The following is a 19,818-nucleotide window of genomic DNA, read 5'->3' on the forward strand; positions in this document are numbered from 1 at the left end:
AGTTTTTTGAGCATCCGTACAGATTTTTGATCTGGAGGGGCTATTTTATTTTTGTATAAGATACAGATTTTTCATCAAAATTTTGTATGGGATACAGATTTATGAGAAAAGTGATACAGATATATCAAAAAAACATCTGGCATCCCTGGTGATGAGTATTACTCATCAAGTGTATTTTTTTCTTTAAATCCTTTAAGGCCGTTACAAATATCTATTTCACTTTATGTCCCACCACTCCTTGGCTGGTCGAGAGGGGAATAAAAATAATAAAGCATTTAATCTGAAAAATATTAAAAACTCATCGGATTTGTTAAAGAATTTTTAGCAAAACCCGATATTTTGATAAATATTTTTTACCTTCCTCAAAATGCAAAATCCTGCCAAAAAATTTTAAGGGGGGAGACAAAAAGTCAAAATTAAATTTGTATCCGCCTAAATATCCTGAAACATCTTCGAAGACCTCATTTCAATCCAACAAATTGGTTAAGATGTATATTTTTTTGATGAAGAAAACTAGGTTTTTTAAAAAAGCCCTTTACTAGAGCTAGGTGTTGAAAATTGTTATGTATTGCTACTGAATAATTCACGAAATTCAGTGCATGAATGAAGTCTCATTCAAATTCAAAACTATCGATTCAAAAATGGCAATTTTTTGTGTGTAGCTAGAAAGGTTATTTTTGTAATGAAATATTTTTCGTCTTCCTCAATCATAAAGCATAGCTTCTCAAAATGTATTTCGCGACATGTTTCAAGCTTTTCCCATCACCGCATGTAAAGATAAACAAACAAACACACAGGTCAATGCCTTCCGTCCGGTTGAACTCCACAACGTGACCGGAATATTCCTTCGAAACCACCTACCACTTCCCACCAAAATATGCCTCCCATTCTCTCGAGAAGCAGGTATCTCTGCAACGTCTCAACCTCCGGGAAACTTTGTTGATTTTAAAATTTCCCTTCTGACCACTTCGCTGGGTGCAACCCCAACTCCAGCCCAGTAGTCGACAAACTGTCTCGTCTCTCATCCCTGCGAACAGTGTTTGTGTGACCTGCCGCTGCGCTGCCGGTGCAGCAACATCACCTGTACCATTCCCATCGCTGGCTGCGCTACTCTAGACTGTCACAACACAGCGAAGGAACCTAGCTACGATGGCGACGGCGGTCACGTGGATCATCCTTGTCATCATTCCCATCGTAAAAGGATTTGTCCTTCTATGGCCCATCGGCTGCTGCTGCCACCATCGTCCAAACAGTTTCCCGACCTTTCCCAAACAAAGTGCCAGTCAACAAGCAGCCAACCAGCCGAGTTGATGGAAAACTAGGGAAAATTGCTTTCGGGCTGCCGTGTCGAGCCGACCGAGCGACCGACTGACGCCAGTCTGGCTGCTTCAGCAGCCCCCCAGCCTATAATAACACACAGTCAGTCAATGACACGCTCCTCCAGTACCAGGATGTTAGGCCTCTCCCATTCAAGAGTAGTTTGTACTGATGTATGTATGTGTGAGTGAGTGTGCCGTAGGTCGTTGCTTCCGTTCGTCGTCGTCGTCGGTTCCGTGTTACATATTGGGGATGGTTCTACCACCGTACCGCATCGCATCGGGAGGATGAGGCTGGAAATGCCGTTCTGCGGGGACTTGCCATGTGGCTCCAGGCCAATTTTCTGAATTCTGAAAGGCCAGCGACCAACGAACGGCGTGGAATGTTGACTGCAGTTAATTTTCGTGGAATTTTAAGGATTTTTTAAGGAAAGGGACTCGTTGGGTTTGAGCAATTTTTAAACATGCAATGCAATTAAGTATGATTTAAATGGTGTAGTTGAAGAATTGAAATTTATGACCTAAGCAAACCAACCCGAAAAAAAAACATAACAATCATTGACTCGATATTTTTCAATTTTAATGGGATCTTGTTTAAGTTGTCTCCAGTTAGTCTGGTTGTTAAGGCAACGGATCGCCAATCCGGAGACGGCGGATTCGATTCCCGATCCAGTCAGGAAAATTTTCTCAACTCCCTGGGCATAGTGTATCATTGTACTTGCCTCACAATATACAAATTCATGCAATGGCAGGCAAAGAAAGCCCTTCAATTAATAACTGTGGAAGTGCTTAAAGAACACTAAGTTGAAGCAAGGCAGGCCAAGTCCCAATGGGGACGTAGAGCCATAAAGAAGAATAGAAAAAGGAATCTTGTTCAAGATTTTGCATTTCGTGAATCATTTACTTTTGCATCAGCACAAAATCGAGTCTATCTTTAAAAAAAATCTGAAATTTTCCAGGGTTTTCTACAAAGACATTTCAGATATTAATAAATTGAAAAATTGGTCAAAATTTTGTTAAATTTCTATTTTTTTTTCAAAAATTATATAGAAAAAAGGAAAGATATTTAGGATGCCTGTACCAGTTATCGCACCACCTAAGAAAAACTATTTCTACAAAAATAAGAAGAAGACCGACGAATGTAAACAATAAGGGGGCGTCCATAAATGACGTAGCTTTTTTTAAGCGATTTTTAATACCCCCCTCCCCCCTCGTAGCATTTCGTCACAAATTCAGATACCCCCCTCTATAAATGACGTAGCTTGTTAAACCCCCCCCCCCCCCTCAACAAAATTTTCATGTAAAAAAAACTCGAACTTAGCTCCGATTTCAATTTTAACTTGAATGTTAATAGAATATTATGAAAAAAACAACAATAGCAAGAAAACATTCGAGACATTCGAAGGACCCTGCAATTCCTCCTTATTGTATTCCTTCAGGGGTTCTTTCAAAGATCCCTCCAATAATACATTCCGGAATTCCTTTTTAGATTCCTCCAAAAGCTCCTTCTGTGATTTCTCCAGGAGTTTTTTTCTAAGGTTTTTCTAAAAGTTTGTCCATGGTTTCCTTTAGGAGTTCTTTCAATGTTTTCTTCTCTTCTCTTTCACCAGCAGTTTCTTTGGACATCTCTACAGGGATTTCAACCAGAATTTCTTTTGAGATTCCATCGGAACTTCTTTCTGTGTTTCTTAAAGAAGCTCCTTTCGGGATTCCTCCAGGAGTTCCTTCTTCGTTTACTTCAGGAATTCATTCAGATATTCATTCTAAGATCTCCTTCAGGAATTCCTTCTTGGATTCTTCTAGGATTCCTCGAGGACTTTCTTCTTTCTTTTATCCAGGATTTTTCCTTGGGACTCCTTCAGTGACTTTTTCCGTCATCCCTCCATTCACTCCATCCAGGATTCATCCTGGATATCTTAAAATTCTGCGAGGAATCCCTTTACAGATTCTTCCCATAGTTGCTTCTGGAATTCCCCCAGGATTTTCTTTTTTAAATTTTACCAGGAGTTATGTCTAGATAATCTTCCGCGATTCCCCAAAAGTTATTTTCAGAAATTCCTTACAAGATTCTTTCAATTATTTCTTCCGTGTTTTCTTCAGAAATTAAACCAGGAGTTCCTTCTGACAATCTACAAATATCTCCTTCTAAGATTCTTCCAAAAGTTTCATCTAGAATTGCTCCAGGTACTCCTCACGGAACTTCTTTTGAAATTCCTCTATTTCCTTTCTAGATTTTTCAGGAGTACCTTCTGAAATTCTTCTGGAAGTTCCTTCAGAATTCCTTCTGAGACTCCACCAGATTCTTTTGGAATGTTTTCAGAAGTTTTTTTTCTGGGATTCCCAGTAGGAATTCCTGTAGAAATGTTATCCTTCTCCTGTTGGGGAAGCCTATAAAGAACACAATGAGACTTGCCTACTAGAGGAGCTCCTAAGGAAATTGTTGGATGAATCCTTTGAGGAAGTCCTGTATAAACTATATGAGGAACTTCTGGAATAATGCCGTAATGCCAAAAATTTAGAAAAATTTTCCGGCGTGCAGTGCCCTATATCAAGCATATTGGTCTTGGGAAGCATATGAACGAAATTGATTTTTGTCTGCAAACACAATACATTATTCTTTACGCAGGGTTTCAATACCACTTTCTCAGATACAATTGTTGCGTCCGATAGCTGCATGTCTTATCAAATGAAGCCGGCATTTATTTCCATTATTTGTTATTTACATTAATGTAAATGAAAAAAAAATCATGAATTTTTTTTTGATTTACTGGATAACGCTTCTTAGTGTAAGTAAAAACTTTATTAATTATGAAATATTTTTTTTCAATAGGCCTAGTAGAAAGCTACGTAGCATATCATATACCCCTACCCCCCTATCGTCACACTTCGTCACAAAATCACGAACACCCCCCTCCCCCCTAAAAGCTACGTCATTTATGGACGACCCCTAAGTCAAATGATTGATTAGTTTTCATACTTTACAAGAAAAATATAAAACCGGAGCCAAAACTACTTTTAGTATTTATTACGGCGTGTGCCAATGATAGGAAACCTGTACCAGTTATGGACACATTTGTTAATTTGGGTTCCACTTCGCACTATTTACATGCATTCCTTATGGGATTTGCCATAACTGGTACACTATGGCGAAATAGGGTGCAAGGAGGCCGAAAAGTTAAGGAAAATGATTTATTTCTACCATAATTTGAGCAAATTGTGAAGTTTGAATGATTGCAATCATCTTTTGTGATCGTGATCTATTGTTCACGAAATTTTTCTTGTTGATTTGTATCTTTAAAGGTTGAAAATCAACTATGGCGAATTTGAGGTACTATAGCCATAACTGGTACACTGAGCCTATTTTTGGCTGTTTTATTCTCTAAAGGTTTCTTAAAACCTGTTGATCTCAACGTTGACCTAAAATCTTTCCCAATCAAGCTTAAACATACGACGACATTGCCAGAGTTCTTTTGGGTTAATAGCAAGAAACCGACTTTGATATTGTAAGAAATACCTTAAATTGTGGAGCAGACCTGGAGTGATGGTTTGAACACTTGACTATCACGCCGAGGACCTGGGATCGAATCCCACTCCCGACAAACTCACGAAATGTGGGTTCTTCCTTCGGAAGGGAAGTAAAGCGTGGGTCCCGAGATGAACTAGCCTAGGGCTAAAAATCTCGTTAATACAGATAAAAAAAATACTTTAAAATTTACACCTACAATGACAACGAAACAGTCTAAAAAAATCAGGAAAAAACATTCAGGATTCAGGATATGATTAAACTAATACATTCCTTACACACTTTTGAAACTGACTTTGGATGTCTGTTTTCTAAGCTGGTGGAATATTAATGTTAAGATTTTGAAACAATGATTCTTGAACTCCTAACGAAATTCCTCCTTGGATTTATACCGCCATTCCTCCTTTAAATTCTTTCCAAGTTTCTCGCAGAATTCTTCCCTTGATTTTTTCCTTTAAATTCTCAATGTTTTTTTCTGTTTTTTTTTCAGTTTTTCCAAGTATATCCAGAGATTTTGAGAGTTTTTGCTTCCAGGAAAAGTTCCTTCTGAATTGTTTTCAGTGTTCTCTTGGCATTTCCGATACGTGTTTTTGGGATTTCTGCCACAGTTCTTCCCAGGATTTTATCAAGATTGTTCATACCCCCGGCATTTCTTCCAGAGTTTCTCGCTGAATTCTCTCTGAGATCCTTCCAAAATTGTTCCAAAGTTCTTTCATGAATTTCTCTTAGTGATTTTGGGATAGTTTTCCAACAGTTTCTCTTGGCATTTGTACAGAAATTCTTCCAGGGATTTCTTCCAGAGAGTTTTTCGATATATCTCCTGGATTTCCTCGCGGGAATTCTCTATAGGGTTTTCAGAGTTTCTCCTGAAATTTCATTAATATTTCCTCCATCTTCTTTCCGAGATGTCACAGTTTCTCTCAGGATTTCTTTCGTAGCTCCTCTCGTTATTTCTCCAATAAGTCTGTGCGGATTTTTTCCTGAAATTTCACCGGGATTCATTCAATTATTTCTCCGAGAATTTTTTACAAGAAATTTCGTAAGTTATTCCAGGAGAAATTCCGAGAAAAATTCCAAGAACTCCGGAAGCAAATCCCAAAAGGAGCATTCAGAATCTTGGAAAAATTTATGGTAGGGATTCCGCGAAGGCCTCTGGGAATAACCTCGAGAAAAAAATAATCTCAGGTGGATCACTTTAAGAAGTCCGGCAAACAACTACGAGAAAAAAAAAACTGGAAAAAGATGAGAGAAAAATCTTGGGAAGAACTCCATGAGAAATGCCAGCTTATGCAAAAATGCCAGAAGACGGAAAAAAGAAGAAGCCCAGAGTAAGTAAAAAATACTCTGAGAGACATCCCTGGACCAACAACGGAAGGAATCTTTTAAAAGAAGTCCCGGGACAAAATTCGAGAGAAATCGTACCAAAACCGTTTGGAAATATCCCAGCTGAAGCTTCTGTAGAAATCCAAAGAGAATCTGTAGCAGAAAGCTGTCGGAAATTTCTTGTTGAAATTACAGGAGAATCCTTGGAAGAAATCCCGAAAGGAACTTTTCCAGAAAATCCAATTAAAACTTCTTAGAACCCTTCGAGGAGCTGTAGTAGAAATCTAAGGAATGGCTCCCATTGCAACGCTGAGAAAAGTCCTGGAAAAATCTTCTGGGGAAGTCCCAAGACGATCACTGGAAGGAACCGCGAAAATCATGAATGGGAATCCCCAGAGAATCTCCAGCAGAAATTCCACGACAACATCTGAGACATATACCGAGAGAAACTCTTGTGCTGATCTCGGGATATAGGGAATCGCGCTACTTGGGCAGTGGCTTCTATATTCGTCTGTTTTCCACTATAACTCAGTCAAATATGAACCAATTGACACAACTTTTGGAATGTGATGAGATAGGTATAGTATCTACCCGTGTACAACATTTCAAGTCAATTGGCTCAAAATTGACTGAGTTATAGTGGAAAACAGACGAATATAGAAGCCTACGCCCAACTGGCGCAATACCCTATATGGTAAAAAAAAAAACCCGGGAGCTCTGGAAGTAATACTGGGAAAGACTGTGGAATGAATTTTCTATGATCTCCGTAAATAATTACAGGAGATCGGAGCCGATTGAAGTCCAGGAATCGAGGAAGATTCTCAAGGAAGAATCCCGGAAAGAAATTCCCGAATTTCAAAAAATGTTGGTAGAAATCTGGAAGAAACTCTGGAAGGAATTCAAAAAGGAATACCGTAATCCGGGGTAACATTGATCAGAATTTTCGATTTTTCTTGAATAATTCTCTTGTTTTAGCAAAAATTAAATGTTTTATGTTTTTAAAACAAGTACTGGCCCTCTAAGTATGTGTTAAGCTACTCGAAAAAGTATTGAGAAACTTTAAAACATGTTTAAATAAGTTTTTTTATCTAATTTTTGATTTTGTTGATTTGGGGTAACATTGATCATGTCAGTGATCAATGTTTGTTTGTGTTGATAATACCCTTTCTTACTAAATTCGGGGTCGCTGATTTCGAATATGTTGTCCAAATTCTTACAAGTTATGTACTTTTTGAGTTATTTTAGGATTAAAATCCTCCAAATCGCGAATATCGCCTAAATGTAGGCAAAGGCTTGTGGAATTGATACCCTACTTTTAATAAATCGTATATTTTATTGAAAAGTAGCATTTTCATAGGAGTTTCGGTTATTAAATCCATTTCTGGGATATCATATTGAAGTAATACAGTGATTTCAAATCTCATATTGTATCTAGTATTCACGCCAAACACGAATGTTTGACAATGTATCTTATTGCGATACGAAACTTAGTTATGGAAAAATCGATTTATTTCAATGTTTATGAAATTCAATTTTCATTAATTTCATGTCATTTAATAGCTAAATAATAGCAGATTATGATATACCATTCGATAGGAAAAACTGATTCAATGTAAAATGCTTGCTTGAATATTTCATGAGGTCGGTCAAGCCGATCAATGTTACCCCGCTGATCAATGATACCCCGTTTTACGGTACCAAGACAAAAAATTCGGAATAAATCTTGTGAGAAATCGTGGGAGGCATTACAATACAAGAAGTATTCCAGAAATTCCTGAAAGGAACCCTAAAAAAATTACTGGAAATTTCTTTGTAGCCGATTCTCAAGATGGACATAACATAATGAAACATTTTTCTATCCATACCATGAAGGGCGTAGCCAGCTTTTCGCTCAAGGGGGGGGGGATTCAAGCACCCTTGGCAAAGTTGGCCCTACTAGCTCCTATAACTAAACGCAATATGATAAAATTGAATATAATAACATTATATTTTAAAAGCATTATTCAACCCATGATTTAACCCTTAAGCAGTCACGCTGTTGTATTTTGTACAATACGTTAAAAACAGCTCGTCTGATCTACATAAATAACGTGGTGCTGGTAGCGGTGACCAATTTCTGGAAAATTAAGGATTTTTATTTACTCGTTCATTATTTTGCTCTGATTTTTTTTTGGTTAATGTCTACAAAATATTGCAGCTGAACTCTTTTGGAAATTACGAACTCTTTTGAGGACTAACCTAGAATTTCCTGATTCCTGTATGAGTCCTTTTAAAATTATCTTAAAATACTATTCGCAGGTGGAATTCTTCCACCAATTCTTGAAATAATTAAAAAAACATCAGGTTATCCTGGAGAAGTTCTTGGGTACACCTCTGAAAAGATGATTGAAGATTTCTGAAATTCCCGAAGGAACTCCTGAATGAATTTTTGAAGAGACCCTGAGAGGAATTTCTGCAGAAATTATTTGAGGAATTCCTGGAGCAATCCCTGGAAGAATTCTTGGATTAATCTTTGAAGAAATACCAAGATGAATCCCTGGAGAAAGCATATGTAGAATTTCTGGAGGAACCCCTGGAAGAATTTCCGAAAGTATACTTTGAAGAATTTCTGTGTAAACTATGGGAGGAATACCTAGAGAAATATCTGAACGGATCTCATGAGGAAATCATAGGTAAATTTCTAGAAAATTCCTTGAGGGAAATTCTGGAGAAATTTCTGAAGGAATTTTGAGAGGAATTCTCAGAAAAATTCAGATGAAATCGCTTGACAAATTCCTAGAGGAAATCTTAGAGAAATTTCAGAAGGAGTCCTGAAGTAATTCCTGGGTAAATATCCAGATGAAATCTTGGAGTAGTTCCTGGAAGAATTCTTGGATGCTACCCAGCAGGAATTCCTGGAGAAATTTCTTTGATAAATTCTTGGAGAAATCCCTGGAAAAAATCCTGGAGGAATTCCTGGAGAAATCTCCAGAGAAACTGTTGGAGAAATTTCTGAAAAAAATCCTTGAGAAATTCCAGGAGGATATCTTGGCAGAAATTTGGATTTCTTGGAGGAATCTCTGGGAATATCCCCGGAGAAATTCGTGGAGAAATCCCTGGAGTAATCCCCGGAGGAATCCCTGAAGCAATTCCTGGACGAATCTCTGGAGGCATTCCTTGGGGGGTCCCAAGAATTTCTTGGAAGTTCTTGGAAGTTCGTTGAAGAAATCTCTAGAGGATTTCCAGAAGAAATTCCCGGAGGAATTGCTGACATAATTTCTGAAGAATGTCCAGGAGCAATTCTTGGAGAAATTCCTGAAGAAATTCCTGGGGTTTTCCTAGTGGTATTCCTGTGGGAATTACTGAAGGAATCTCTAGAGGAATTCTTGAATGAGTAACTGGATGAATTTCTAGAGAAATCTCCATAGGAATTCTGGAAGATTACTATTTCTGTTATGTTTCTCTTTCTGGAAAAGAAACAATGAGAAATTCCTGGAGGAATTTCAAGCGGAGTTTCTGGAGGAATTCTCGGAGAAATCATCGAAGGAATTTCTGAAGGTATCCCTGGGGAAATCCTTGAAGAAATTCCTGGAAGAATTCCAGAAGGAATCCCTGAAAAATTCCTGAAGGTATTCCTGGAGAATTTTCTGAAAGAGATTCTGAAGAAATCCCTAGAGGATTTGCTGGAGGAATCCTTAGAGAAACTTCTGAAGGATTCCCAGGTCGATTCTTCGAAGGTTTTTCTGGAGAAATCTCTGAAGGAATTCGTGAAGAAATCTCTGCATTAATCCCTGAAGCAGTTCATGCAGGCATCTCAGAAGAAAATTCTGGAGGAATCCCTGAGAAAACCCTGAGGGTATTTCTGGTGATTTTTTTTGGAACGATTTCTAAAAATATCCACAAAGGGTTTTCTGGGAAAAATCCTGGAGAAATTGCTGACATAATTTATGAAGGAGGTCCAGGAGCAATTCCTGAATCAATTCCTAGAGAAATTGCTGAAGGAATTTCTGAAGAAATTTTGGGGGTAATTCCTGGAGAAGTTTCTGAAGAAATTCTTGGAGGAATGCCTGGAGGAATTCCTGAAGGTTTTCCTTTGGGAATTGCTGGAGGAATCCTTGAAGGAATTCCTGGAAGAATCTGGACGAATTTTTGCAACAATTACTGAATGAATTTCTGGGGGAATCCCTAGAGGAACTCTTGGAGAAATTTCTGAAAAAATACTGAGAAATTCGTGGATCCCCGAAGAGATTCCTGGAGGAATTCCTAGAGGAATCCCTGCAGCAATTCCTGAAGGAAAATCTGGAAGAATTCTTGAAGGAATTCCTGGAAAAAAAATCTAGAAGGCATTCCTACAGAACATTCTGGAAGTATTTTTGAAGGAATCCCTGAAGGATTTCCTGGAGAAGTTCCTGGATGAATTTCTGACATAATTTATGATGAATTCCTGGTGAAATTCCTGGAGGAATTCCTCGAGGAGACCCTGGAGAGCTTTCTGGATGAAATCCTGGAGGTTTGCCTGCATGGATTCCTGAAGCAATCCCAGGAGAAACTCCTGAAAGAACTCCTGGAGAATTTCTGGAGGAGTCCCTAAAGCAATTCCTGGAGGAATATCTGGTGGAATTCCTGGAGGAATCGCTGAAAAAAAATCTTGGAGAAGTCTCCGCAAGATTTCAAGGAGGAATACTTGGAAGAATGCTGCGAAAATTTCATGGAAGAATGCCTAGGAGAATTCTTGGTGGAATTCTTGGAGGATTCCCTGAAACAATTCCTGGAGAAATCTTCGGAGGAATTCCCGTAGGAGTCTCTGGGAAAACCCTCGGAGGAACATCTTGAAGATTTCCTGGATTTTTTTCTGTAGGAATTCCTGATGGAATTCTTGGAAGAATCCCGGAAGCAATTACTGGAGAAATCTCTGGAGGAACGCCTGGAATAAGTCCTGAAGGAATGCATTGAGGAAACCCTGGAAGATTTCTTGGAGGAATCTCTGACAAAAAATCTTCTGAGAATTCTTTGAGGGATCCCTGGAGGATATCCTAGAGGAATTCCTGTAGGAATTCCTGAAGGAATCTCCAGAGAAACTCGTGGAGAAATCTCTAGAGGGATTTCTGGCGGAATTTATGGAGGAATCTCTAGATGAATTCCCGAAGATTTTTTTTTATAAAAATTCCTGCAGAAATTACTGGAGGAAGCCCTGGAAAAAATCCTACAGGAATTCCTGAAGAAATTCGTGGATGAATCTATTAAGGAGTTCGTAGAGGAATACCAAGACTAATTCCTGAAGAAATCGCGGATGGAATTCTTGGAGAAATTCTGGAGAAATCCTTAAAAGAGTTCGTGAAGAAACTTCAAAAGGAATCCTGCACGTAATTTCAAGAGTGATTCCTAAGAGAATCCCTAAATAGTTCGTGAACGAACTACTAAATTAAATCCTGAAGGAGTTACTTAAAGAATACAAGGAGGGATTTCTGCAGGAATCCTAAGAAGAGTTTCTGTGAGAATCTTTGGAGGGATTTTTTAAAATAAGTTGTTCGAGGAAGAATCACAGAAGTAACTACCGAGTAAAGACCTGCACAAATTCTTGGAAAGATCCATGGAGCAATCGCTGGAAGATATCGTAGAGGAATGCCTGTGGGGATTAACGGAGGAATCTCTAGAAATACTCCTGGAGGAATCTCTTGACGATTTCCAGGAGGAATTTCCGGAGGAATATCTAGAGTCATTTCTGAAAGAATTCCTGGAGGAATCCCTTGAGAATTTCCTGGATTCCCAGGAAGAATTCCTGAAGAAATCCTGAAGGAATTCTAAGAATAGTTCGTGGAGGAACTCCTTGAGGAATCCCTGTTGCAATTCGTTTAAAACTATTGAATCGAGGCCACAAAAATAAAATTATTGCATTTTTATAGGCCATACCGTTTATCAAAACCAATTCTGCGATATTAACATCACAACAGACCAATGTTCACTTTACATTTATTTGACATATTTGGAATTAGGAGAAAATTGTTTTTAAAAATATAATAAATCGATGATTATAATCATAACCTGACCAGAGAGAACAGACGTCTCTCTTCGTTTTCTGCCTTGTGTAAAACTTTGTAACGGTCATTTCAGAGTATGTGGTTATGCTCCCGTTGAGCGGCGCTAGCGTCGCATCACTTACATTGTTGTGTTGTCATTTTAGTTTCCAGTGCTCGCCGTTTTTGGCCGTTTGGCGCTCGTGTCGCTTTGTGGGCTAGTGTATTTCAACGATGAACACTGCCATCGTGGGGTCAAATCGACTTTATAAGTGGGACAGTCTCCGTTGGTGGCGTTGAGGTGTACATAAATCCTTTACACACGATTTCGACGTATTTTTGTTCGAGCTTAAATGTCTGTTCTCTGTGACTTGACTACTTCCTCAACATAAAAAAATAAATAAATAAAATCGGTTAAATTTTCGAAAATCTTGAGCATAGTTTCCATCCGATAAGCGTGTATACGATTGAAGTTTTTAAACATTATAGATAATGACATGATTTGACGACTAAAGACTAAATGTTTGGAAAATGTACTCAATGCAACATTTCAAAAGTTATTTTGGTTATGAACAGTAGAGGAATATTTCAGTAAACGAAAAATTAGGAACCCTCCACAAAGTCGGACAAAGTTCACACAGATGTCGCACGATTTTATATTTTTCAAAATTCTAATGTCCTTCAAGACATTTCCAATATTATGGAGTAGTTAAAATATTATTATTTGAAAGTTTTTGTTGCACCTAAAACCGTCTCAGTACAATCTTATTGAACAGGTTCCATGCAACAAAGATGTATTCAAACATTGCCTAAAAAGAAAAATGGCAAGACTCACATATCCCTGAAAATCTTTGGTCACTTATCGAAAGACGAAAGACTTCCGGTCCCTAACCTCTAACAGATTGAGGAGGGGGTTAGCCGGTTGAAAAATAACAAAGCCGCTGGAGCACATCAACTATCAAGCGAGCTTCTAAAATAGGTGGAGAAGCACTGGTGAGAGCACTGCAGTGGATCATTACCAAAATTTGGTAGGAGGAAGTATTTCCGGAGGAATGGGTGGACAGTATCGTGCGTCCCATCTACAAAAAGGGCGACAAGTTGGATTGCGGGAGCTATCGCGCGATCGCACTACTGAGCGGCGCCTACCAGATACTTTCTCAAATTGTATGCCGCCGTCTATCACTGATTGCAAGAGAGCTCGTGGGGCAATATCAGGCTGGATTCATGAGTGAACGCGCTACAAAGGACCAGATTTTCGCCATCCGCCAGGTGTTACAGAAATGCCGCGAATACAACGTGCCCACATGTCCCTTAAAATCTCACGGAGTGCTTCGGCAAGGTTATGGTCTTTCGTGCTTCCTGTTTAGCATTGCTTTAGAGGGTGTATTAAGGAGGGCGGGGATAAACACGAGTGGAATGATTTGCACGAAGTAATGTGGCGTAAACGTACATCCGACTAAAGAGTGAAGCCAGGTGAATCGGATCAGTCATTAATGTGTCGAAGACAAAGTACATGATGGCAAAGGGCTCCAGGGAGGAATCATCGTGCCCGTCACCCTGATTTTCTATCGACGGTGATGAAGTCGAGGTGGTTGAAGAATTCGTGTACTTGGACTCACTGGTGACCGCCGACAACGACACCAGCAGAGAAATTCAGAGGCACATTACGGCAGGAACTCGAGCTTACTTTGGACTCAGCAGAACTCTACAATCGAATAATATTCGCCGTAACACGAAGTTAACCATCTACAAAACGCTGATTAAACCGGTCGTCCTCTGTGGGCACGAAACATGGACTCTACGTGCAGAAGACCAACGCGCCCTTGGAGTTTTCGAACGGAAGGTGTTGCGTACCATCTACGGCGGAGTGCAGATGGAAGACGGGACTTGGATGAGGCGAATGAACCACGAGCTGCATTAGCTGCTGAGAGAACCAACCATCGTCCACACCGAAAAAATCTGGAGGCTACGGTACAACAAAATTTCAAAATTCCTAATTACTTTCTACTCCACTTCAAATCCACTCGTACCATGATGGCACAAGCTCTTCCTCATCCAAAGTGAAAATGAATGAAACGTGCCTGCCCCGGGCAACAGCAACGGTTTGTTTACGTTCCGAACCGGAAGTTGTAAAAAGCTTCTCATATGCTGCGAACCAGTCGCGTTCCAGGCCGACCACTACTACCACCCTGAAATGACAAGCTGAGTTGATTCTTTCACCCCATCCACCCACCGAGCTCCATAACGCTCCATCAGACAGTAGTGTACAAACTCCTGCCCATCAGCACTTCCACTATTGTGCTGTGTGTGGGTTAAAAGGCGATTGAACTCTGCCGGCTGGCTGACTCCTTTTTTTGCTCCCGCCGGCCGCCACCTCGCTACGATTTATTATTGTTTTTGTACAGTTCCGTCGTGGCTCCATTTTCGCTCTTCTCGTCGTAACCCCCTCGGTCTAATCCTCGCCATGATGCCCCTAGAGCAGCAGGGATACGGCAATAATTGAAAATGAAATGACACTGACTAGCACCACTGCACTGCTCGGGCTGCGGTGAAGTATCTTTCCCGAACCTCACTCAACAAGAGCTCGGTTGGGAATCCTTTCGAACTCTTTGTCCCTCTCCCAACTCCACACCCATTCCTTTGCTTGGACGTTGTTTGCCTTACTAATAAGGATCCCTGATTGAGGGTCGATCCGGGCGCTCGCAGTGCGGTTTCGTCGTCGTGTCACTCGTCGGTCGTGCGCATTGTTTTTGTTTTTGTCTCCTTCCTTCGACGAGCAACCAGCCACAGCGGAGGCATTCATTGCATTGCAGCAGGAAGGATAGAGGTCGTTGAACCTTTGTGGAGCGCATAGCCGTCGTAGTCGTGCTCGTTGTCGTCGTCATCGTCGAACTCGCTAACCGTGAACTCTCCTGTGCATGTGGCGCAGTTTTGCTGTTCAATATGCAATGCTGCAGCTGTTTGTGGGGACGGAGTGGTGCCAGTTTTTATAGGAAGCAATATTCCAAAAATTGAAAAAAAAAAGAATGGCCCTATTCAGTAAGGGCAGTATTCTGTAAAGACAATTACAGACGCGTCTTCGGCCAGAGGCCGCACAGACTGAACATAACTTACATTAGACAACGGATAACACATATAAACACCCAGTGGCCCAGTGGAGAATTTTCCGTTTTTACGAAAAGTTTTCCCCGACCAGAGCGGGAATCGAACCCACACTCCGAGGCTTACGAGACACCTAAACGACTGTACGCCGCCAACCACTCGGCCACGAGCCCACAACGAGGGTGTCTGGATTCGATTCTTGGTCAGTCTAAGATCGCTTCGTTGTAGAGATTTCCTTGACTTTACTTGGTATGGAGTATCCTTATGGCCGTCGATTCGGTCCTCGTTTCAATGTGAACAATGATGAATTGCCGAGTATAATTTCAATGACCCATCCCCGTTCATAGTCAGGTGCTTGAATATAACCATAGTCGCGTAAGCATGGATGTTTTAAACAATTCTAAAAATATTTCATGTAGAGCTTCAATCAAATTTCATGGGGTTATTTCAGGAAGGAATTCTTCTAAAAACATTAAGAGGCAAACCTGTGGCCTCTAGAGCTCCAAAAGCTTTTCTATCCAAGGCTGATTTAGATGTTTTTAAAATTAAAAGAACGAATTTCATAAGACATCTAAAAAAAATCTGGATGAAAAACCAATTAAAATGTCTTTCAAATTTCCAATCAATATTTTCAAATGAACATTTGGTTGAACTCTTTCAACAGTTTCGGACAATATTTCCGAAAAATGTCAAGATATCTTTCTGAAATATTCGAAATCTTTCATGCGGCTTTTAAGAGCATTGAAGAAAATCGACCGAATTCTCTACGATTTATTGTATTTTTTCTAATCATCGTAAAATAATGTAAGAAAAATTCCTGAATGCCTAAAATCTGTAGATTTTTTTCATATTTTTATTTTTTTTATATTTTTTATATTTTTTATAATCTTTATATTTTTTATATTTTTTATATTTTTATATTTTTTATATTTTTATATTTTTTATCGCTCAAAACCGACAAAATGGTCACTTACACCTCTTTGCGTTTGGGCCTCTCATTTTGTTTAAATTTATGAACACGTTAAGGAAATCTGCTCTAACATGAACGAAACGAAACATGGCAACAACTTTGGCAGCATCTTGAAGCCATTTAGCGACTCTTTGATGAGTTTCAAGATAATAAAAGGAAAAATGTTACAGTTGGCAGCACTGTTTTTACTGTTTTTGCTCCATTGATAAAGTGTTCACTACATATTTTTTACGCCAAAGCCTATGGCATTCCTTCGTTTTGGCGTTGATGCCGCAATTTTACGTCGATTTGCCGAAATTCCTTATCGAAGGAACGCCTCTTGCAGAAGGGCGACTCAGTTTAACTACCATCTATGTGAGGCTTCTTTGAACACCGTTTCCAGAGCTGGAGGAAAGTGTACATGTGAAAAAACAACGCCAATTGTTTTCATTTTCATGCGAAATTGCCTATACGCTCGCCTCGCTTCGCTTCGTACTCCCCATACTCATTTACCCCCATCAATGAACGACGGCGTTGGCTCGGTGTTTGTTCTTTATTATTTTTTTCGTTTTTTTGAAGTTTAAAGGTTGTTGACACTTTTGTGCTATGCAGCATTATTCTGGCTTGTGGGGAGTTTGTATTGGTGGCGTCGTTCTTGTTTTGTTTTATTTTTTTCTGGTAGGGTTCACTCCGCAGAGAAGACAATGTTTCACCCAGAAATTAAGTTAAGCGTTTATTGGTGCTTTAAGCAAGGCAAAATAAAACATGCGATATGTTCACATGAAAATTGATTAACTTGTAACTATTCGTTAAGTGTAACAAAATCTGAAATTTTTATTATTTTATTTTACATTGATAATAAAAATATGGGCAAGATAAGGGTGCTCCACATTAAGATAAATCGGCTCTACCAAATTCCATTAAATATTACTTGAAATTGTTAATATGTGAAAAAAGTTGTTGCAATTGATATCAATTTTCAAAAAAAAAATAAAAAAAAGAATAGAATTACCTGATTTCCACATACATCCCATTACTTTGTTGCTTACTGTGTTGTAAGAGCCGTTCAGAACATATTTTGTAAAATTTAGTTTTAGTTTACTAACACAAATAAAAAAAAAAGTAAAGAAACAGTTAGAGATGATTAAAGTGAATGATAGCAACCTATTTTTAATTGAGACACCACGTTGGAGCTCTGGTTTATTTATTTATTTATTTATTTATTTTATTAATGTAAATATTAATTGAACACTTGTCAAGTTAATGAAAGAGTGTAGAAAAAGCATTAGTTAAAATACACAGTAATAAAAAAATACATAATAAAATAAAATAATGAAAAATAAAAAAAATAAAAAAATAAAAATTAAAAAAAAATAACAAATAAATAAAACAATTAAAAATGAGGGAATAATAGTTTTCCACTAAGCGAGACATGATTACGTAGAATAAAATCGTGTACACGGTTACTTAGCCAACAAGACTTATTTTCAACCAAGCGAAACAACAACAACAACACTTCATGCGTTATGAGAAATGTTGTTCGAATATTTTTTTTTTAATTTCCCATGCAAAACATAAGAATATCATGCGAGGGATATGGAAATATTACTCCATGTATATTGTCTTTTGAACATAATACTCCTAAATATAATATGATGAAATATTGAAATATTTATTTCATAATAAAAGTGTACCGACACAATTTATTTTTTTCTTCAGATGTTTGATGAACTATGCATTTTTTGAATGTTTCCTTTGATGGAGTCCCCGCAAAAAAGTAGCCCGGTCTCCTACATTTTTTACTGGATTAGAAAGTGATACATCCGATGTTATCTGTGACAGAAATGCGAATAACGTCGACATCTGAAAAAAAAATTGCGGACAAAGTGTCCTCAAAAAAAAAGAAAAATGCTATCGTGGATTTTATTAGGAAGCTAATTCTACACTTGTTTATCCATTACTAACTGACATACTCAATTGATGTCCCCCCCACCGACCACTATAAGCGACTTTATAAAAAGTTATTCAACGATTTGTCAGTAAACTCCTATTTTGTTTTGAAAATGGAATGGCGTTAAAAGATGATTTCCTACATTTCTTAAAAGGTTTTTTTTTCTCAAAATTTTTGTATTATTTTTCGCAATGGCCAAAGGAACAATTCTGATTATCTAGCGGACCATCAAGACTGCAAATGCTACTTGCTATAGCACGCTTCGTTTGACATATATCTAGATTTTTTCTCGTGGAACAAAATGCATTATTTATAATGTAACTGCAAGGGACCTTCACCTTAACCATTATTTTCTTCTAAAATTCATTCCACGCAAGATCTCTGCTGGACTTTTTTCGACTTTATTCGTATTCTTGGCATGCTATATACTCGACTTTTGACAAGAGAAACCTCCTATCAAAATCGTAGCTATATATTTTGAGGAATCGCTTGGAACTTCAACTGGGAGAAATAATTGGAATGTTGTCTGCTTTAACTCGATAAGATTGAAAAGGCTAGTTTGACGTATTCCTGTGTTAACATTTTTACTACCCACCATACCTGTGTTTAGTTATTTATCAGAGAAATTTTATAAAATTAAAATAAAATAAAAAAAAAAAGAACATAAAGTTAAACATAATAGAATTTTATAAAATAAAATAAATCTAAATTGAAAAAAAAGGAACAAAAAATTGAATTTCATTAAATAACATACAATAAAATGCAATGAAATTATTATTATTATTAGCTTTATTTACGAGGCTTTCAGCCTTAGGCTAGTTCGCCTCGGAAATGAAATAAAATATGGTAAAATAATAAATAATGATTAAATATTAAAAAAAAGAAATAGAAATGAAGTAAAATGAAAGGAAATAAAATACAATAAAGTAAAATTAAATTAAAAAAAAAACAAGGCAAAAAACAATGAAAAAATAAAAATCAACAAGAGACGTGATTAAAGTGAAACGGAAATAAAATAAAAACATAACAAAATAAAAAGTTTCAAGTAAAATAAATAAAAAATAAAATGGTTTCCGGACGTTTAACCATTGCTTGGCCGAAAGCTATTCCACCAAATAATGATCAAAATAATTCAAAGGATTTTTTTGAAATTCTAACTGCATCATCAGAAATACTTCCTTTTTTCAATCAGGATATTTTTTTTGTTTTGCGATGCAGGGATTAGTTGTCATTGAAAATGTCAAACTTTTTTAACAAAAAAAAATCCTCCTTTGAATCATATGCTGTTTTTTTTTTCAATTATGCTGATACGGAGGACAGTGGCATGGTCACATAAGTTTATCATTTTGGCCAAACGGCATTCGAACAAACGGCATTTGGTCAAATGGCAGTCGTGCAAATGATCCGGAATCAGATAAAATCAAATTTATGAATATACAGAAATAAAAAAATTAAATTAATAAAATAAACAAGCTTAAGATACAATGCAACAGAATAACAAAGAATAAAATAAGTGAAATAGTGGAATAAAATTATGTATATGAAAGGAAATAAAATCAAGTCAAATAAAAATAAATTGAATTATATAAAATAAAATGAAGTAGAATAAAATTAAGAGGATTGAAATATAACAAATATGTATAAACAAAATAAAACAAAGG

The 19,818-nt window shown here is 37.7% G+C and overlaps 1 protein-coding gene across 2 annotated transcripts in view; it reads right to left on the reverse strand.

Moving 5' to 3' along the window:
* Positions 1–19,818, reverse strand: part of LOC109410770 (PR domain zinc finger protein 1) — a 209,200-nt gene that overhangs the window by 129,365 nt on the left and 60,017 nt on the right. The window lies entirely within an intron of this gene.

The sequence above is a fragment of the Aedes albopictus genome, chromosome 2, assembly GCF_035046485.1.
Source record: "Aedes albopictus strain Foshan chromosome 2, AalbF5, whole genome shotgun sequence".
Lineage (NCBI taxonomy): Eukaryota > Metazoa > Arthropoda > Insecta > Diptera > Culicidae > Aedes > Aedes albopictus.